At 41.1% G+C, this 23370-nt stretch overlaps 1 protein-coding gene across 2 annotated transcripts in view; it reads left to right on the forward strand.

Moving 5' to 3' along the window:
- LOC123757454 (RCC1 and BTB domain-containing protein 1) overlaps nucleotides 1–23370 on the forward strand; it is a 152498-nt gene that overhangs the window by 32837 nt on the left and 96291 nt on the right. The window lies entirely within an intron of this gene.

Genomic DNA, 23370 nt, shown 5'->3' on the forward strand with positions numbered 1-23370 from the left:
TGTTGGAATGTCAACCTGAGGCTGTTAACTTGACCCAGAAAGAATTTTCTATCCCCATGCATTTGTCATGGGGATAGAATGTTGATTTAAGTACACCTCCTTGATTGTGGTGTTGCCAGTGGTGTGTGACTCTTACACATACAGTATATAAAAACAAAAACAAAATTTTAGTGAAGAATGAGGTAAGTTCAAGTTCAAGTATGTTTATTGAGACAAGAAAGAAATACATCTTAAAGGATAGAGTAGCTTAGGCTATTTCTACCCCCCTCTACTTCAAATCCCTCAAGGGGGGCACACAAATTCAGTGAGTACAAATAGACAAATAACATTACAAGAATCCCATTTAACATTGCAGGTTAATATAGTAAGCACAGCATATAATTGTTACACTCTTGGGGCAAAATTCTTGTAGCACCTAAGTATACTGTCTGTCATACCATTATCACACATTCAAACAATTTGATGTGGTACACTACTTATTTCCTTATTTCTATAGTTATCAATAAGTTGACACTCTAATACATAATGTTCTAAGGTGTGGGCGTGCTACATAATTTACACTTCTTATCTTTTTCACTGACATCAACACCGTATTGCCAGATATATTTGTATCCTAATCTTAATCTCATGTAAATTGAGTCCTTCCAAGTAGACTTTCCTTTACCATAGGTGAAGGACGAGTTTGTATTTATTATTGAATAATTCTTAAGTGTGTTACTACTGTCCACCATTTCCATTCTCCTTACCATTTCTTCACCCTCTTGGATCATCTTGATTCTTGTTTTTATTTGTTTCAAGGTTATCTGACATACAACATCAACAAAAGTTTTTTCCGTGGCTCTCTTCGCTATCTCAACTACCTCATTCAACAGTATTCCCACATGTGAAGGGATCCACATGAATCTTACTTTATTTATGAGATAGCCTGTTACCCAGTTTTTTCTAATTTCTTAACATTCTCTCTACACTCTATCACAATATTCTGGTATACTGGACATCTGCTATTTAAAGACTGACTAACGCTCCTCTACTGTCAATAAAGAAGCAGGCATTTTTACCACATTTGACTACTTCCTGTAATCCTGCTAATACACCTTGGAGGTAAAGAGATCTTGTAACTGGTGAAATATATAGACAATTTTGTGTGTAATAAAAGTAGACAAGTAAATGAGTATGACAGTAATTTATAACATAGAAAAATCAAAGCATTAAACTTATATTTTCAAATTACTGTACTGTACTCTTTAACCACTGTCTAGTAGGTAATAGTGAAGAAGTAAACTTATTAAGTATTACAGATTTGATTTTTCAAACTTATTATAATGAGTAACATTTAAAGGCTATTTTCCTTAAAATTGCTGATGAAATTGTTTATAGTCAGTAAAAAGTTAAAATTTCAGGCCTTGAATATGATTGTAGCTTGTAATAATACTGACTCCCTCTCTCCCCCTCCCCCCCCTCAAAAAAATCAACAAAGCCTAAAAATAAAAAAATTCTTTTGTTTTAGCTGTGCCATTGTAAAAACTTGGCACTGAATTATTATGAAATGCCTCTTTCTGAAGGGTCCAAGGTGGCTGTCTTACTAGCTTCATTGGATAGGTCCAGATCTATCAAATCACAACAAGGCCATGTGAGTCATTAATAGTCTACCAGAGCCCAAAACCTGGTCCCCTCACGTAGGCAAAGAGAGCAGAGGGTACTAGATCACACTAACCAAGGAAATAGAAGGAAATAGGGACTAGAAAGATAAGCGAGACAAAACAGAACATGGTAAATGTAAAGACACCAGGAAACAAGATCCTCGGCAATTATGTAGTTACTCCTCCCCATCACCAGGTGGCAGCACTGGGAGCTGATCCACTCCAGTCATAAAGATGATGATGGCAAATAAACTCCTGAAGGAGAGGGAAAGAAGCCACCTTGGAACTAAGGAAATAAGTTTCCTTCAGAGTTTCATTTCTATGAACTCTTGGTTTTTTGAAAGGGTCTAAGGTGGCTTCCTGTTGCTATCTCACCACTGAGAATAAACAAAATTGTGGAAGTCGCCAGGATTGGAGAAAAGCAGCAGAACATGGTCTTTTCAAGAAAGGGAAATGAGTGGAGAGTCAGTCAACCCAATGCTACACAAGCCTGATGTGGGTGCTGGAAATTTGAGATAGCCTGTCACCAAAACCACATTAAAGCACCAAAATTTCCAAGCCCAGTTATCAGCCGAAGACATTAAAAAAACTGCAGACAGAGCTGCAAACTTATGAACATCATGGGCCTGAGGGAAGATGGCAGACTGGCTAAACTTGATACTGCAGATGACCTGTAATAAATGGGCCTTGAAACGTGGACCAGAAGACACACCAGATCAATAGACTTCATCGACTGGAGCCAGCCAAGAGGTGTGCAAATAATGATAGACGGCCTCAACCGGACATGGAAGATGATGCACCCTGACCGAACAAACCAAGAATCAAACTAAAACAGGACCCCTCCTGATGCACTCCTCCCCTCCCCCCTGACTCATTCTTACCCAGAAAAGGAGGCGGCTGCAAACAAAGAAATGAAATCCTAAATTTTACTTTCTAATTGTCCATTTGTACGATGGTCCACATCATTACTAAAGTACTATCTAAACAGGAGAATGGCAGTTTTTTTTTACCATGTGCCCCACAAAATTGGACAAATTCTCACTGCAGGTAAGCACCTGTAAAATTCCAATAAATAAAATTAATAAAAAATGAATAGCCTGACTTTCTCATCTGTAGTTCCTTCAACTATGTATGTGTCAAAAGGATTCCGGTGTCAAAATTTGTGTCCAGGGAGAATTTTAAAAATTCTCCAAAAGTCTGGAATTTCAGCTTCCACCATTTAAAAAATTCTCTGTATATATATATTTACTAGGTCCAAAAAATCTGTAGTCTGTAATGAGACCTTTGTACAGATCTCGTTTATTGAATGCCACTCAGAACTGATAAGAAGTGCACAATATTTCTTTGCTGTAACATCCCACAATGCAAATGTTGAGAGAGTTTTTTTGCTGATGCAAAGTCAGTGGACTAAGGAAAGGAAAAAGTTGTTGATACAATGAAAGGTATTCTGACTGTACAGTACAATTTCCAAGATACGTCTTGCAGGGACTTCTTTGCCTTTTTAAAGTCTGATAAGGCATTGCTGAAAAAATCAGATCTACAGAAAAATATGCATGGGCACATCAAGTCTTAGTCAGTTGGAAAAGACTATATATATAGGAGTTAAAGATGATCAGCCTTTTGTACATGTAATTTTATTGTATTTTTTATTTTATTTTCTAGGGGGAACCCCAGGGTTTTCTGAATTTATCTTACTGATCAAGTGCCACATTACTTGAGTGTCATCAGTCGCAGAGTTCTTTGTAAGCCTACCACGGACCATAACCCAGAACCTGTCCCCCTTAGAGACACAAAGGGAGCAACGGCACATGAACACTTTACATTTAATGTATGTCATCTTCCCATCGACCAGGGAAGGCACCCAGAAAGATACTTTTTCTAACTAACCCTTCGCTCTTTAGCTCCACCCTCTTGCGACGGGAGGGGAGGGGGTGGCTACCTGACCTACCCAGCCTGGGTAGGTCAGGCTGCCACACTCCAGTTCTTTGACTAATGTAATCATGCTGAGTGGTCGCTATGTCTCTGGCTCCGTATTCCCTTTTTTTGTGTGTTCCGCCCTTGCGGCGGTGTTATGAAATAGATATGTGCGTGTTGCCAGGAGTTTGGAGTACTGGAGCAGCATGCTTCTAGGGGGTTCCCTTTCCCAGGTGTTTCGTAAATACTGCCCTTGCGTCGAGTTATCTTCCTTGGGGCGTTCGGGAAGCACTTCCTAGTAGAAAGCTTCCTCGCTTGTGGATGTCCTCGCCCTTGGGGTGAGTCAGGGGTATTGGGCTTTCTGCCTTGCCCTGGATTGGTGTGTGTGTGTGTGTGTGTGTTTTTGCTGTTGGGGCGCACTGTGGCTAGCCCAGTCCGCTTTACTATCAAATGTGGCGGCCGATGTTTCTATCTGGCTGCTTGTGTGCTTGTGTGATTTCGGGGATTGGCTTTTATTTACGTTTTGGGCGTTATAGCGTGTTGTGGTGGTAGATGTTTGCTTAGCTCCTTCTTAGGCTTAACCTAGGTTGTGGTGGTGGTCCTCCTCTATTGCCCTGAGGTTTCACGACTGCTACTTGCAGTTGGTTTTCCTACTTTAGACAGGGTTTTCCGGATTAGCTGGCCCCGGTGCCTGGGCTTCTCGTATGGCTTATTCACTCGACAGGCCCTGGAAAACTCATGTGGGCTAGGTAGGCTGCCTGAGGGTCGGGGACACCTGAGACCTGGGGTCTGGCGGGACTTGTTCCCTGCTTGTGCTCCTTTTACTCATCCCTCCTTTAGTGATATTTCGGATCAGGTGGCAGCCGCGTTGCATGATCGATTCTCCTTATTGCAGCACCCCCCGGAGCGCCTCCAATTCCCGGTTGGAGGCCCTGACGGTGCCCCGCTTGGGTTTTAGGGACTCTGTTTGTGGGCGTTGGTCATTTTGGCCTTGGTTCTGTTCATGCCTTCTCCTTCCTTCTCAGGTGGGTGTAGTTTGCCTTGCTTTTCCTCCCCTACTTCCGGCTCCCAAACATCTGAGGGTTTCGGCGTCAGGGTGGGATTTTGCTCGGAGCGAGGCTCGGGTGGCTTAAGAGGCTGCCCCTTTCGATGTGGGCACAGGGGTTGAGCCCCTCTTTCCCATTGAGGCTGCTGAGTAGATCTAGCAGACTCCCTTCTTCAAATCTTTTCCCCTGGGGCAGTGGGCATGGCTGGGGGCTCTGCCCCGAGGCCTTTGTCAATGGTTTCCATGGCTCATAGGGAGTCTGCTTTGATCACTTGGGTTCCTTTTGACCCCGCTTTGAGCACCTGGGTTCCTTTTGACCCTGCTTTGAGCACCTGGGTTCCTTTTGACCCCGCTTTGAGCACCTGGGTTCCTTTTGACCTTGCTTTGGTCCCTTGTGCCCTCTTCTCAGGTCAACAATACATGCCAACTCTGGGGCATCCAAATGAGCACAACACTGCAAAACACTGCAGACTAGCATGAAAAGCTCATGAAGCAGCAGCCACCTGATAAGCTTCCACATCAGAAGAAGGATTTGAAAGAACAGAGACTCACGAGGAACAAATGCTACAGGATTTAGGGTTGTAGGTGTCACCGACCCAACAGGCAGCATGGCCGGGGCAGAATGATCATCGCCATGTGGCACAACCAATGAACACCCTTCAAGCTTGCAAATGGTGTGTGTGGGTTTGATAGGGTAATTTATTGGGAACCATGCCAAAATCCACAGGAGACTTACTAGGAAAATTACTGACCTGTAGGGAAATTATCAAGCAGGACACCTAGCCACTGGGGATGCTCATCAAAAGAAAAGTCAACGAATGCAGCCAAAATATACCTGGCTTTGAAGGCTGTTCATGGCATGCCAAATATACAAGCCCATGAACCCCCAGTGCACCCACACCACAACTGACATGAATACTCCAACTTTGTGCCTAAACTGAGGAGTCAAAAAGACCCGTGAACTACCTGAGGTAAGGTACTCCACTCCAGGGGCCTGACCTCAAAAGGGCAAACTCTAAAACACACCAGGGAATTAACTCTGACAGTGCAGAGACAGTGCTAATGAGCATCCTTGGAAGTAGATGGAATGCATATATATATAGTAACTTGAAGTGCAAAATGAGTCAAGTCCACACAAAAAGTGGGAAATAAAACATGCACATGAAGTAAATACGAAAGAGGAACACTACACAAGTATATGGCCCCCACAGGCCAATGTTCAAGCATGGTTGGCACCTAATTGAGAAGCAGGGGAGGAACCTGCTGCAATCATTGACAACCCAGGACCACTACAGTGGTGTGGATGACACTACATCAATGACAGAATTGACTTAGTAAGAGTTGGAGGAGGGTCAGGGCTCTGGGTTCCCTGTTGGCTGTTTGTTGGTACTGAAAGGTTTGGACTAATTTTGTGATTCGATCGTTTCATTGTTTTGGGGAGGTGTTTGCTAGTTTTTGAGGCTTCAGTTCTTGGAAACCTTGCAGTTGTCTGTATTGCTTTGTTGACTTTTTGGATGCTTTCTTGATGGCAGAATGTAATGTGTTCATGTGAAGGAGGGGTCAGGTTTTGGCTTTGGTCCCCAGTAGGTCAAACATGGCTGATGTGGCGTAGTAGATAAGAGCAATCTCAGCAAGATAGCTTCAGGAAGCCACCAATGGGCTTCTCTAGAAAAAAAAATTATTAGCAAACAATTATTATGCAGTCATTTCTTTGGTATCATTGGAAAGACCAGAAAAAATTATAGAAATATTACTGTATAAATTATTTTCTTTATAGAAACCATGGATTTTTTTTAACATACAGTGGTACCTTGGAACACGAGTGTCCCTGTATGTGAGTTTTTCGAAATACGAGCAGGATTTCCTTGGAAAATATGTCTCGGAAGGTGAGGGTTAGCTCGGAACACGAGTTTGTTGATACGTGTACAGGCCGACTAGCGCATGGTGGCACGGCGATCGCGCCTCAGTTTACCAGTGTTTCGCACCCAGTGACTATCCCACCTGAATTCTTCACAAGGATTTACAGTTTTTTGTCGGTTTTTTGGCCATTTGAGCATAAGTCATACCAGTGAAGTCCTCACTGCCTGATGTTATAATGGAAGGGGACTCCCCTTCCAAACAGTAACACCTCTCCTCCTCCCTCCTCCTCACATCTTCCATACACCAACAGCAGTCCTCAGCAAGGGTAAGTAATAACTTGAACATAGCTTTGTAGGTTTATTTAGATGAATTAGGTATAAAAATTTAGTTTGATGTGGGGTTTTTGGGGTAGTCAGGAACGGATTAATTCATTTCCCATTATTTCTTATGGGGAAATTAGCTTCGGAATAAGAGTTTTCGGAATACGAGTTGTCTCCAGGAACGAATTAAACTCTTAAACTGAGGTACCCCTGTACTGTGTTAGTTAAAAAAAAATTCAAACTCAACTTTATTATTTCTAGAGGCTACTGGTTTGTGTATGTGAAAATTTCATCATTATTAAGTGAAAACTAATGGAAATTTGACTGAAAAAGTGAGAAATAGTGTCATGAGATTTGAATTTTCCAGTCAAAGTGCATCATCACAAATCCTCAACAATATCTGTAATATATATGTAACTTGGTACATACTTTCCAGTGACATTTTTTTAGGTAGATGGCTTGTATTCACCAGTGTATAACTGGCAACTTTTATGTACTTGCTGGCAGCTCACAATTAGCTAATAATTTAGGCTTTAAAATGTGAATAAAAAAATGTTTTGAGTAAAATACTCAAGTGCTTGCTGGAATTTGACAGATGTGGAAATATTCAATGTGGCAGCAGCGAGGAGCCACCTTGGGCATTTTCCAGAAATGTATCTACAGTATATTATAGTTCTGTACAGTACAGTATATGTATTTTTGACCATATTGGTAACATGAAAATAAGATCTGAAAAATGTTTCAGAATGCTTGAACAAGGTTAATTGGTGGATGAGTAGTAAATTTTAGCAAAACCACTAGTATGCAAAGCATCCAGGGCAGTAAATTGATATCAACTCAATTGAACCAGTTAACAAACAACAAATTATCAATATGAACAGCCAGGCATCAATAAATGTTTTCCCACAGTTCTTTATTAGTACAATATTGGCAGTGAAACCTGGTGGCCAGTGTTTTGGTGTTACAATTAAATATATTTTAGAAGAATTTGGGACAGGACTGATCTATCCCATTTGAGTTTACCCATTCCATTCTGTTCTGAGATTGATTTCTGCCACCAACCCTTTTGACAAGTGGAATATATAACCATCAAAGTTTGTTTCCTCATGCTAATAATACACCACATCTGAAAGTTTGATTTGTTTACTCATTTTTATCCTCTTTACAACATTGCTTAACATTACTGTATAGTGAAATTTTACAGCTTATTTAACAGCAATAAATATCAGAATGTAAAGAATATACAGTATGTGTAATTATGAAAACCCCATCATGAAATTGTTAAAAGGGGTTATACAGTAAATATTGTGTATTGTAGAAGTTTAAGAATTTTATATACTGTACTATACTCGGAAAGGTTTTTCATTGTGGCTAGAATTTGTTTAGAGAGATTAAAGAAAATCAGTACACAGTATTTCATGATTTGTACTTTTTGGTAAATGTAATTATATCATTCAGTACCAGCCACATGCCACAGAGTACTCTTCCTCTTCAGCAATCATGGTTAAATATTATGTTTTCTGAGCTATTTCACTCGGTTGCTCTTGAAGAGAAGATCCTGCTTGCCTCTGGATAGGAGCTACTGTAGTCAGGGTAGGTTAACACTCCACACTGGTGCAGTGGGAACTTTCAACACCGTCTCTGTAGGATCATACTGATACCAGGAAGACAGTGGAGAGTACTAGATCTTGCCCAGAATGCAGACATGAAAGTGCTAATACTAAACCTATCCCAGGTGCAAATTGGCAAAACAGAGATTGCCAAGCTTTGCCTGGCAAACTACAGTATTTAGCTGTAGTACAGTACCAAAAGGTCACTTTCCACCAACTGCCATCAGATGGAAGTGCCACACCGCAACACTTTCTCCATAACCTCCTCATGTGTAATTTTGATTAACCCCGGCTAATAGTTACTGGTAGGAACTGGCCTTGTTCTATATTCGTGTCTGTGTAATTATCTAAGTGTAGTTAAAGGATGCAAGTTATGCATTCAGTGTCCCATTTTCCAAATAATCTTCGTCATATGATGCTTTAAAACTACTGATGGTTTTTGCATCCACCGCCTTCTCTCTTGTTCTAACCACCTATGACTCTATTCACAAAAGAGAAATTTTAAATGTATTTTTGGCACCTATGTTTCCCTAGCTTGAACCTGAGGCCTCTTGTTCGTGAAGATGCAGGTGACAATAATACCTCCTTGTCTATTTTGTTGATTCCTTGATTATTTTGTGCATAGTGATCATATTGCCTCTTTTCCTCCTCTCCTCCAATCTTGACATATTTAATGCCTCCAGCTTCTTTTCATAATTAATACTCTAAAGTTATGGAAGCCATTAAGTAGAATGTCTTTAAAGAACCCTTTCTAGTTTATTGATATGCTTTCTATGGGGAGCCCCATCGGCTCCTTGAAGCTATCCGAACTGATATGCGCTATGTTAGTTTGGGGTCATCAGTCACAGGAGTACTTATGCTACCGGGAACCATGAGCCAGAACCTGGTCCTCTCAGAGAGGCGCAGGGAGCAATGGCCTATGAGCACTTTACATTTAAATTGTCATAATTGCCATCGACCGGGAAAGGACCCAGAAAGGTAGGCAAATCAAAACAGACCACTGTCTGGTTAACCTGTGCAATCTACATCCAAAAAGAACAAATAACTCCTCTAGAAAGAAACCAAACAAGCAATCCTTCATACGACTAGCCCTTCTGTTGGTTAGCATTATACCCCCCCCCATTGGAGGGGGGAGGGGGAGCCAATGGGGCCTCCCACAGAAAACCAGCATTGAATGTAATGAAACGCCATTTTATGGGTCGGCCCTGGAGGCGCCTTTACACCCTTCCTCCCTCTGGTTGGCAGTTTTTTATCATTAAAGAACTGGAGTGGTAGGCTGCTGGTTCCGGTGAACCAGCTTTCCCTCCGCCTGATAGCTGACAGCTGGGTGGACAGCGCATCGGATTTGTAGTGCTGAGGTACCGGGTTTGATTCCCGGTGGAGGCGAAGACAAATGGGCAAAACATTTTTCACCCTGATGCCCCTGTTACCTAGCAGTAAATAGGTACCTGGGAGTTAGACAGCTGCTATGGGCTGCTTCCTGGGGGGGGGGGGTGGAGACCTGGTCAAGGACCGGGTCACGGGGACACTAAGCCCCGAAATCATCTCAAGACTCAAGATAACCCCTCTCTGAGGGGGGGGGGGGGGCTAGGTTCTGGCTCGTGGTTTCTGGTAGGTAAAAAAATTCCTGTGACTGATACCTCAAACTAATATTCCACACACCAGTTTGGATAGCTTCAGGAAGCCTCCAGGGCTTACCCAGAAAATGACGTTTCAATACATTCAACGCTGGTTTTTGGAGATGAGACCACACCACTGCTGCATATTCTAATTTCAGTGTCATGAATGTCCTCCATAAACTTTAGAATGATTATGAAATTTGCAATTAGAGTATAGGTTCCTCTCACAATACATCCTCTGGTGACAGTTTTGGATGAACCACCAGAGATTCAGAACCACCCCAAGATCTTTCTTTGTCCATGTTCTGTATCATGTTCTCTCCTATTCCACATTCCATTATATCACATTTATTCTGTTTTATCATTATTTCAACCCATCCTGTTTAGATACGGCTTATTGTGATGATCACCAATAGTCGGAATTTATACATTCTTAGCTTTTAGATGGTAGTACTGTATACAGTACTGACTAGTAAGAAATTCTTTCAAAATAAAGGAAGTTAAAAGACAAACTTAAATATTCTTAGCCCTAGTATAGCACACACATGTACTTTACTAGGCCTCAGATATCATGTATTAGGCCTTGGATGGTTAGGATAGGTTAGTTTAGTTTGTCAAAACAACACAAGGTAAAAAAGTTTCCTGGTTTGTCCATCTCAATAGTTCAGATTTCTACATTCTAATTTCATTGTACGTCAGTATGTATACTACGGTCCTTGTCTTTACTATGGTCCTCGTCTTTACTATAAGTACTACCAAAACAGGAGGATGGACTACATTATTTTTGCATCATCCACAAGCATTGACATGTACAAGCTCACTTCCTCGTGTAGCTTATTAACATAAGTTAGGAACAGTAGTGGTCTCCGGACTGATCCTTGTGGGATCCAACTTGTTACATTCCTCCAGCTGAAGACCTTGCCTCTGACTGTGACTGTCTTCTGTCCTTCAGGGATTCCCTCACCCAGTTTAGTATCTTCTCAATTATCCCATCTTGTTTCTCCATCTTATTCACGAGCCTTTCATGAGGAACCATATCAAATGCCTTTTGACAGTCTAGGAAAATGCATTCTACTCAGTCTTCTTTTTCCTGTCATATTCTAGTAATCTTTTCACAGAATTCTCAAGTTTGTCAGACATGACTTTCCCTTTCTAAATCCATGCTGCCATTCAGTTGCAAAGTTTATGTTCTCTAAGTGTTCACTATTCTTGACCTGATTACTCTTTCTAGAACTTTACAAGGAATACTAGTCAGTGACACTGGGCTGTAATTTAATGCCTTCTGTCTGTCCACTTTCTTGAATATTGGTCTAAATTTGCCTTTTTCCATAATTCTGGAAAAATACCTGTTTTGAGCGTTTTATTAAAAATCTCAGTTAGTGGGTGACATAGCACCTCTGCAGCCTCCTTCAGTAGTAGCCATAGTGATAAAGTCTGGCCCAATTGATTTTGTTGCATCTAGTTCCTTCAGGCATTCTTTAACCTCTTCCACTGTGAGTAGGAGAGGTGAGAAGCAGGCTCACTCAGTTTCCATGTTTCCTTGATCCCTTGGGTTTGGAGGAAGTTTTGCCTCTCTTTTTGGTTTTTAGTTGAATTTTTCTTACCATGTGGGGTTTGTTTTATGCCAATCATTCTGGGTGCCTAACCCGGTCGATGGCAGATAAGGAAAACCCCCAACCACAGGGAGGAAGTTCCTAGGGCCATTTCTCCCTGAAACCTCTCTGAGGGGGCCTGGTTCTTGCTTGTGGTCCCCCTGGTAGGCTGAACTCCATAGACTAATGCCCCAGTCTAATATATCACATATTAGCTCGATAACTTCAGAGAGCCTCCGGGGCTCACCCAGAAAAGGGCATTTAATTACTTTCAACACTGGTTCTTGGCAAATTTAGAGAGTTTATCCTCCTCCTAATCTGCCTAAGAAATCTCTTAACCTCCCCATATGACAGAGCATACCACGAGATCGTTGATATGTTGCGATTCCTGGGTCTTGCCAATCTCCCAGCAACCACAAAATGGAGAATTATCTTCTAAGTGACCATGATACCTGGATGGCTAATTACTCCCATGAGGTCGCCAGGCTTCGACATCGTTGACCAATAGCAGGGCAGGACGGAGGTGATGACACTGGGGTAGGATAACAGGGTTCATCGAAGATAAACCTTGTAGAGGCAAAACATCTAAATGGCTGCCACTGCCATGCAATACATGTACAGAGGAGGAGCTGGATAATAAACGAGTGTGTCTTATAACAATAAAGAGAGATCCTAACAAAAGTGGAAAAAGATAGATAAAGACTGTTGATAACTTGAAATCCATAGTCTGAGAGGCATATGAAGCTAGAACAGAGAACTTTAGACCTGTAGATTTGTAAACCTCATCTTAGAAACATTTATGTATCAACACATTAAACAAGCTATGAGGATGAGGGAAGGGGATGATCTGCACGATTTTGATGAAGGGGATGAGGGAAGGGGATTTAATCACCGCACAGTAGTGCGGTGGTTAAGGAATTTAACTGTAAAGACTTGCTGTTAGGACATGAAGTAAATGAGATGTATGTCAAGTCTTGTGAAATATATGATAAAGGCACAACAAAATTTATACCAAACTAGATATGCAGAACTAGAAAACAGGATTGGTTCAACAGAAATTGAAAGGGCCAAAGACCAAAAGACACAAAATTGGAATTAATATAGGAAGTCAACCCCCTTCCCCCCAAACACACCAGTGATACAAAAAAGCAAGAAACAACTACACACCAGTTAGGAGAGAGGCATAAAGAAATTTTGAGAAAGGGATAGTGGAAAAATATAAAACAGAACCAGGCCTATTCTATAAATTCATCAACAGAAATTACAGGTAAAGGATAATATTCAGAGGTTGAAAATGGGAAACAGATATATGGAAAATGAAAAAGAAATGTGTGAAATATTAAACGAAAAGTTCCGAAGTGTGTTTATGCAAAATGAAATCTTAAGAGAACCAGACATAATAAGTATTCCAGAAAACAACATAGAGCACCTAGAGGTGTCTAGAGAGGAAGTGGGAAAAAATTATCAAGGGGCTAAGAAAGAAGAAAGCAGTTGGCCCAGATTGAATTTCACCATGGGTTCTGAGAGAATGTGCACCCGAGCTCAGCATTCCACTTCAACTAATTTTCAGGTATTCATATGTACAGGAGTTCTAACAGATGTGTGGAAAGAGGCTAACATAGTTCCAATCTACAAAAGTGGCAGCTGGGAAACACCCCCCCCCCCTTCAATTATAGACCTGTATCATTGACATGTGTAATAGTAGAAATGTCGGGAAAAATAATACTAAATGTAGAATACCCGGAGAAAACTATATATTAACAGACAGACAGTATTGTTTTCAATCTGGAAGATCCTATGTGATGAATTTACTTGGTTTCTACGATCGAACCACAGAGATTTTACAGGAAAGATATGGTTGGGTTGACTGCATTTATCTGGACCTAAGAAAGGCTTTCAACAGAGTTCCACATAAGATTTTGTTCTAGAAACTAAAACATATTGGAGGAATGACAAGTAGACTTCCAACATGGATGAAAAATTTTCTTACTGACAGATAAATGAGGGCAGTAATTAGAGGTAATGTATTGGTCTGGAGAATTGTCACGCGCGAATTACCAAAGGGTTCAGTTCTTGCACTGGTAATGTTCATTGTCTACATAAATGATCTACCAGATGGAATATAAAATTATATGAACATCTTTGCTGATGATGCTAAGATAATAGGGAAGATAAGAAACTTAAATGATTGTCATGCCCTTCAAGAAGACATGGATAAAAAAAAGTGTACGGAGCATCACTTGGCAAATGGAATTTAATGTGAATAAATGCCATGTTATGGAATGGGGAATAGGAGAACATGGAACCCACACCGCCTATAAATTATGTGAAAAAGCTTTAAAGAATTTCAATAGAGAGAGAGATCTAGGGGTGGTTCTAGATAGAAAACTATCACCCCAGGACCTCATAAAGAACATTGTGTGAGGAGCCTATACTACACTTTCTTATTTCAGAATGGCTTTAAAAAAAACTTGGTGAGATAATGTCTCCACTCGATTATCCGGACTATATGGGAAGGACCCCCTGCCGGATAGTCACGTGTTCTGGATAATGGTACTTTTTCACCTACGAGTCCAAAACTAACCATTTCCAACTATTTTTATACTACAAACAACATATTTTGAATTGCCTTGCAACATATAATTATTAAATATTCAACTAGAAACCTCAACTTGCCTTGTTGTTGTTCGTCTTCTTGATTGATGCCAACCATCTTGAAGTTAAAAATTCTTGACAATTTACGTAACCTATACTAACACAACACTAAAATTAACACTTAACACTTTCGCGCTCTCAGCGAAGGTCAGTCAGCCAACCGTATGTGCGCGCGGCGTTTTTATCGCTTAAGCGTAAAAACAAAAATGTGTATACTCTTTTTACTCTTCTGACCTTAGTTCTCATGCTACGTATTTCATTTTGGTACCAACGTGTTCGCAATAAAATTCTCTAGAAGAACATCAGTAAAAAAAGTCACGAAAGCTATAGAGATACCAGCACGAAATAAATAACTACGAAGATGAGTCGCCGTGAGCGCCCAACAGCAACAAAATGTTTTTACTCTTGGGATTATTATCACCTCTACAATTGTCCTACAGCCTTAATTTTGGTATCAATGGACTCCCAATGAAATTCCCAACACGGTGATATGAATATAATCGTAGAATAATGGTCGCGGCCCACCCGCAAGAGAGTGGGAAGTGGGCGCACTGTTACCCGGTAACAGTGACCGGACGACACATGCGCGAAACGTTGCTTTGAAAGTTATAATTAAATAGTTACTTATTTCACTGTTCTGATATTATTATTGTATGTATGTCATTCATTTTTGTGGCAATGTGTTCGCAATAGAATGTTCTATGAGCTAAATTATACTACACAAACTTGGACCAAATAGGTGTACTTACCAAGGGAAGGCCGGTTGTGGAACAGTAAGTTGAGCATTTGTTCTTCACTCCACCTTCTTCAGGTTCTTCATTCCTGAAGTTGCTCAACAGATGGTTTGTAGGTGGAGTGAAGCTGTTGCGGGTGGTTACTTCTTCACCACCCAATACACCGTTTTCCGATGGTAATTGGTGTAGCAGGGAATAACACAGAGTGCAACACCACAGGTCCTGCATCCTATGTTCGTGTCCTTCCTTTTACCGGACCGTGCGCATACATGACACTTGAGACGTTTGGGCAGTCTGTAAATTTCATGTTTCAGTTTTGTGTTCATGCGATTTTCTGAATCAACAATAGGGCCAGGTCTTCTCGCTGGAGGTGAAACATTTGCAGGAGAGTCAGATTCATCTGACAAAACAGTTTCGTGAACTGGCAGTGTGGCAGACATGTCGGGTTCAGATTCGGTGTCTGCTTCATCTTGAGGTGGTGTAGTGAACAAAGGCCGCCTCACACCAGATGGTCCGGGAGTTGGCATGGCGTCAGCATTGGCAGGAGCTGTGTCATCATTTATGTCTGGAGCGTGCCGCAAGTGTTGAGATGATGATGTTGTTTTAGGCCGCTCCTCTGTGTCCCAGTTCAATAGGGCCCAGATTGCCACTTCGTGGCACTGTAGCAATGTTAGCTTTTTTCGATCAGTGTTGTTGTATTTGTACAAAACATAGGCATTATGCAATGCCATTTGCAGGAAATAAAAGGTAATCTTTTTGGTCCACTTGTAAGTTTTCCTGGTAAAATGGTAATATTTAACCATTTGATCGAAGTGGTCCACACCTTTCATGAACTTATTGTACTCGCAAATTTCAGTCGGTTTGTTCACTGTTACCTGTTGTATTCCACTTGTTCCGTCTCGGTTGCGAATTCGTTTCCTTCGCTGAACTCGCTGAGTGTCTGCATTGTGGATGTTGGTAATTATTGAGACTACTCGCTTGTATCTCCACAGGAGAATGAAGGTGTTATCTTTGCGGCGGTATATGGTGGTATCCAGTGGAAGTTTACCCTTGGCTAGAGCTTGCAATACCTTTGGGGCGCCACGTAGCATTCTAATTGTGCCACATGTGTACACCCCAAGTTCTCTCAATGTTTCTGTCAGGGTAACCGAGTTGTAGTAATTATCCATGTACAAATGGTAACCCTTGTTCACTAAAGGCTGCATCAACCCCGTTACTGTATCCACTATCGTCTTACCAATAGCTGAGTATACGTCAAAGTCATATATGTACCCAGAGACAGATTCAGCAAGCATATAAAGTTTCACACCATACTTGTCTGGTTTGTTTGGATTGTACACTTTGAAGGATGGTCGGCCTCGCCATGGCATTGTACCCTCATCCAAACACAACTCTTTCTTGGGGATGTAAACTTCAGCAAACTTGTCTTTCAAGTAATCCATCACTGGCCTCACTTTTATCAACTTATCACGATTGTTCACGGGCACTGCATTGGTATTGAATGTGTGGAAAAACTGGTTTATATGCTGGAATTGTCTGGACGTCATGAACAAGCTGAAGAAACGTGCATGCCATGGCTTTGCTGTTTGCCAATACATCCTCATAGTTGGGAGTCTAATTATGCCCATCAATATGAACAGTCCTAGGAATCGTGCCATTTCACTCACCTTCACTGGGTTCCAAATATCTGATACATTTTCATTGGCCATCCGGAATAACTGCGAGGCGTACAAATTTGTTTCAACGGTCAAGAACTCAAGGAGGGCACGCGTGATGAACAATTGAATATAAGCCAGTGCACTAGTAGGCTTGGGAATTTTCAGTCCAGGATTTCCAGTAAAATCATCAACTGGAGGAGTATTGCTACGACTCCAGCCCTCACCAGCTCCAGCCTGCCGAGTACGTACTGTACGTGTACGCCTTTCAGGAGGCTCGAATGAATCCTCATCACTTTCCTCATCACTTATACTTTCAGAATCACTTGGCGCAATTTGTCGTGTGTTCCTACGACGAGCAACATTTCTGGTAGCTACTTTTCTAGGTAGCCTAGATGCACCACGTGTGCGCAGAGATGGAGGAGGAGGAGGGGGTCGCGGTGCCTCCTCTTCCTCGGTGAGGGCCTCAGTCTCCTCATCACTCGTTGCCGTATCATTCCCTCTAGGTCCACTATAATCGTTGTGGGTTCCAAAATCTTCCTCCAATACCTCTACATCACCTTCAGTTTCTGATAAATCCTCCACAAGGCCTGGAATTTTTGTTGGTGTGAGCTTCACTCCGCTCCACTTCTTAAAAATCTGGGTTATTTTGTCCAATCTCGATGACCTGGAGGCTTCCTTGGGCGTAGAAGTGCTTGGGCCTTGACCTTGATCCATTTTTGATGAAGTAATTGGGTATAATCTACACGGAAACGGGTAAAAATGCTCGAGTTTGGCGCGCGAGGGGAGCGTGATCGACTCACGACACGTGACACGAAAACAATGGGCCCGTCACGTGACCGGGTAGGCCGACGCACCGGGCGGCCTAGTGGCGAGAAAGAGAACTTCATGGCGCGTCGTTTGAAACACCCCAATGAAATCAGATTAAAATTGAATTTTATACAAATATTTTAAAAGAGGACATAACTTTATGTCCACTATGCGGTGGCGTTAGACGAAACAGGACGCAGCGGTGCGTCCGGTTAGCGCGAAAGTGTTAAATTAATTAAAATTACTGTACAGTTCATTAGGCAAAGTTAGTTTTGACTGCCAGCTGCGAAAGCCTCACTGGTTGATGGCATTTGGCTTGCCTGTGACGCCTCACTTGTTGAAGGCGCTTGGCTTGATTTTCGTACCATATAAGAATCAAGTGTTGCTTGCCTTCTGTGTTCACTGGCCAGTTGTATGATCAGCTCTTTTGTTTGCCTCAGGTACTGATACTGTACATGTTTCCAACTTCTGGATGAGGACAATTGGATGAAAAATTTATTAATCAGTCAACATAGGTCATGAGTACACTATATTTTGTGGTCATTGGTGTTGGTTCTTCACTGCCTTCTTCATCCTCCATCTCTATGTTGACCTCAGCAGTAATAGACTGGAGAATCTCATCTTCACTCATCACACCATATCCTGGGTCATTGGCATCTTTTTCAAGCCAATCAACCACATTCCTGTCTTTCGAGGTTTTTGCCGGAAATTCTAAACATTCCATGGATTTCATCTGTAAATCCTTCAAAATCCATTTCTTCATCCTCCTCATTTCTTACCATAGACGTGAGGAGTTTTCTCCAGGAATTTTTCAAAGTCGATTGCTTTACTTCACTCCACACCTTGGCCCAGTTATAGATGGCTTCCTTGATTGTATAGTAATTCAAATTCTCAAGGTTTTTTTTTAGCCCTGTTATCCACACCGAGTTCAATATCTTCAGGAAGAGGCAAAACCACCAAAACTTCATTCAGCATCTTTTTGGTGTACAACCTCTTCGTGGCACAAATAACTCCGTGATCCATAGGCTGGATGAGAGAGGTTGTGTTAGGAGGAAGTGCCATACACATTATCTTGCCGTCATGTGAGGTTAACGTGTCAATTTTGGGGTGGGAAGGCACATTATCAAGCAGCAGCAAAGCCTGAACTTCGCTTGGCCTTACTTTGAGTTTCTTAACTAATAGGCACCGACTTCCCTGCAGAACATGTCATCAAACCAGGAAAGAAAGATCTCCTGTGTAAACCATGCATTTTGTGAGTTATAATATTTGACTGGCAGTCTGTCCATGCAATGTTACAAGGCTCTTGGTTTCTTTGATTTGCCAACAATTGCACACGTGATTGTCTGTGCCGTTAGCATTCGCACACATCATGGCCGTCAGTCTGTCCTTGTTGACCTTACGGCCTGGCACACAACCCTCACTCCTCATTGCTAGAGTTTTTTCTGGTAAACTACTCCAATACAGCCCAGTTTCATCAGCATTATAAATTTGATAAGAATATAAATTATTTGCCAAAATGTATGCTCTTAATTTCTGTTTAAATGGTTCTACACTGCTTTCATCTGCACTCAATTTTTCACCGACAATTTTCCTCTTCACAATATTGTACCTACCTTTGAACCTTGTAACCCACCCTTCACTCGCTTCAAAATCCTATATTCCAAGGCTTGCTGCAAACCTGCTTGCAGCATTTTGTGTTTCTGGGCTGTGAATTGTCACGCCAGCTGTAATTACCTAAGTGTAGTTACAGGATGAGAGCTACGCTTGTGATGTCCCGTCTCCCCAGCACTCTGTCATATAATGCTTTGAAATTACTGACGGGTTTGGCCTCCACCACCTTCTCACTTAACTTGTCCCAACTGTCAACCGCTCTGTTTACAGAAGTGAATTTTTTTTGTATTCCTCCGGCAGCTTTGTTTCGTTAGTTTAAATCTATGACCTCTTGTTCTTGAAGTTCCGGGTCTCAGGAATTCTTCCCTACCAATTTTATAGATTCCTGTTATTATTTTGTACGTAGTGATCGTATCGCCTCTTTTTCTTTTATTTTCTAGTTTTTGCTTATTTAATGCCTCTAACCTCTCCTCGTAGCTCTTGTCCTTCAGTTCTGGGAGCCACTTAGTGGCATGTCGTTGTACCTTTTCCAGTTTGTTGATGTGCTTCTTAAAATATGGGCATCATACAACCGCTGCATATTCCAGCTTTGGTCTAACAAAAGTTGTGAACAATTTCTTTAGTATTTCATCATCCATGTATTTAAAGGCAATTCTGAGGTTAGAAAGTGTAGCATAGGCTCCTCGCACAATGTTCTTAACACTTTCAGCCTCCCGGCGAAGGTAAAAAAAAAAGCGGTATGTGCTCACGGCGTTTTGCCGCGTAAGCGTAAAAACAAAAATGTGTATACTCTTTTTACTCTCCTGACCTTAGTTCTCGAGCTACGTATTTCATTTTGGTACCAACGTGTTCGCAATTAAATTCTCTAGAAGAACATCAGGAAAAAAAGTCACTAAACGTATAGGGATACCAGCACCAAATAAATAACTACGAAGATGACTCGCCGTGAGCTCCCAATAGCAACAAAATGTTTTTACTCTTGGGATTGTTATCACCTCCACACTTGTCCTACAGCGTTAATTTTGGTATCAATGGACTCGCAATGAAATTCCCAACACGGTGATATGAATATAAGCGTAGAATAATGATTGCGGCCCGCCCGCAAGAGTGTGGGAAGTGGTGAAATTGTTACCCGGTATCGGTGACGGGACGAGGCACGGCGCTTTGAAAGTTTATACTTATTTCACTCTCATGACATTATTATTCTATGAACGTCATTCATTTTTGTGTCAATGTGTTCGCAATAGAATGTTCTACGAGCCCGTAGGTAAAAAAGATCAACAAAGCGTAAGATAGAATAGCGCCAAATATAAAACAACGCTGGAACATATCAGTGAGAGTCAAACACACACGAAATGTTTTTCCTTTTGTTATGTTTGTGAACCTTTCTTGAACTTATTGTACCATGCAGCCTATTGGTGAGAAAGAGAGCCTCATGGCGCGCAGTTTGAAACAAACCCAAAGTAAATCGGATAAAAATTGAATTTTATACAAATATTTTAAAAGAGGACATAAATTTATGTCCACCTAGCGGGAGCGGGTAGGCGAAACAGGACGTCGGGAGGAGTCCTCATCCTCAGAAAGTGTTAACACTTTCGCGCTCCGTGGAAACTCGCGGTTGACAGGGGGATCGTGGCCCCTCCGTGCGGGTAAGCGCGCGGTGACACTCAAATGTGTATACTCGTTCCAGTTTTCTCACCTTAATTCTCGCGCTACGTCGCTCATTCTGGTATCATTGTGTTCGTAATTAAATTCTCTACAGGTGTGTATAAATATAATGTCCAAAAGCCTAGCGTGACTCCCAACAGCAAAGCGTAAAGTCGGCAAAAACGCACAAAATCAGTAACATGTGCATTCTCGTTCCATTTTTTTACCTTAATTCTCGTGCTACGTCGCTCATTTTGGTATCATTGTGTTCGCAATTAAATTCCCTACAGATGTGTATGAATAAAATGTACAAAAGGCTGGAGTGCCTCCCCGCAGAAAAGCCTAAAGTTACCCATGAACGAGCACCATTTTGTACATTGCAACCTAATGTTCAACTCGTTCAATTTGATAACATCAAATTTCGTGCTACGTCGCTCGTTTTGGTATCAAATTGTTCGCAATAAAAAGGCGATTATTTTAAAACTAGTCCCAGAATAATAGAGCAATAACTGGATTTTTAACAAATATTTTAATTCTGGACGCTAATCATCACAAATTTATTTATATCTTTCCAGTGTTCTGACATAAATATTTGTGTTACATCTTTCATTTTGGTATCAAATTGTTCGCAATAAAAAGGCGCACATTTTAAAACAAGTCCCAAGATAATAGGACAATAAATAGAATTTTAACAAATATTTTAATATTCAGACCATAGACCTATTTATAATATTTCAAGTGTTTGGACATCAAGTTTCATGTTATATCTTTGATTTTGGTATCAAATTGTGTGCAATCTAAAGGCGCTTATTTTAAAACCACTACCAGATTGATCTGATAAAATTTAAATTTTTAAAAAATATTGTAATGAGTGACGCAGTATTGCGTCGTTGGAACACATTCAGTAGAAAAATAAATGACGAATTATTCAGTCTGTGGAACGCGAAAGTGTTAATAATGTGGTCCTCAGGTGACAGTTTTCTATCTAGAACCACCCCTAGATCCCTTTCTTTGTCAGAATTTCTTTAAAGATTTCTCACATAATTTATAGGTTGTCGGGTCTATGTTCTCCAATTCCACATTCCATAACATGGCATTTATTCACATTAAATTCCATTTGCCAAGTGTTGCTCTATATACTTATTTTGTCCAGGTCTTCTTGAATGGCATGACAATCATCTAGGTTTCTTATTGTCCCTATTATCTTAGCATCATCAGCAAACATGTTCATATAATTCTGAATTCCAACTGGTAGATCGTTCATGTAGACAATGAACATTACCGGTGCAAGAACTGAACCCTGTGGTACTCTACTTGTGACATTCCTCCAATCCGATACATTGCCTCTGATTTCGACCATCATTTTTCTATCAGTTAGGAAATTCTAGCTTCACATGCCTCCCAGTCTATGGATTTCAAGTTGAAGTCGCCGACTACCAACAGTCGTGATCTATCTTTATCAGCTCTCGCTATAATTTCTCTCATTATTGTTATACGACCCTCTCGTTTATTATCTAGCTCCTCCTTTGTCCATGTGTTGCTTGGCGGTGGACTATATGCATTTATGATCGTTAGTTTATCATCCTAATTGCATATCTTTAGTGTTATTATGTCAACTTCTCGTGGATTGGCAAATATTATTTCATTTACCTTTAGGTGTTCTTTCACCAGCATAGCAACACCACCGCCTTGACTAATTTTTCTGTCCCGTCTCCAAACCGAGTAGCCTCTTGGGAATATGACCTCATTTAAGATATAATTTTCAAGTTTTGTCTCCGTGAGTGCAACAATATCTGGTGTCTGCAGCTGTATTACATCACTTAACTCCAGTATCTTTGATCTCACTCCATCTATGTTGGTGTATGCAATTTTCAGGAACTTGTTCCCCCTCTCCTTATTCTTCATTCCCCCTCTCTCTAATGATTTTGTTGGTTTGCCTTTATGTACCATTTTACTGGTCTGCCTACCCCTATCACTTTGTAGAAAAAGAATTGATCTCGTCATTCCTGCTTATTTAAAGGTTTTGCCTCGGCGAGGTTCAGTTTCAGCTTCTCTGTCTTTTTTTGAAAGATCTCGTCTTAACGACCACACTTTCCCATCCTCATCACTTTGTAATTTTCTAGCATTCCTTAGTACTTCTTCCATCTGTTTGGCACCGTTTAGGGTGATCCTCAAGGGTCGATCTTTCCCTTTTACATACTGTACTTTCCAATCCTCCTGTAGTTGCAGATATTCTCGATTGTAGTAAGACCTTCCACAAGGCCAACAATTTTATCTACTACTTTCTCTTCTTCTACAGCTCTTTTTTATCTACTACTTTCTCTTCTTCTACAGCTCTTTCTGACCTAGATGTTATCTCCTTTTCTTTGCAACTAAAAATTATCAGGGACTTACTTTGATCAACTGTGTTTTGCACCAATTTAGGATTTGATGCCATTTCCTTTCTGACTTCCAGCCTAATGTTTGTTTTATCTTGGTTGCTGCAGTGTTTGACTTTACTGCTTCTTCTATTTTTTCCTTCTCCTTGGCCACTTGTGCATAAGTGAGTTGCATATCTTTCTTGCACTGTTCTATTCCCTGTGTAACTTCCTCCATCTGTACTGACAAAAGTTGTTTTTCCTGTTGAATTTCCTTACGTAACCTATCTTAGTCATTTAA

Source organism: Procambarus clarkii, chromosome 22, assembly GCF_040958095.1.
Source record: "Procambarus clarkii isolate CNS0578487 chromosome 22, FALCON_Pclarkii_2.0, whole genome shotgun sequence".
Taxonomy (NCBI): domain Eukaryota; kingdom Metazoa; phylum Arthropoda; class Malacostraca; order Decapoda; family Cambaridae; genus Procambarus; species Procambarus clarkii.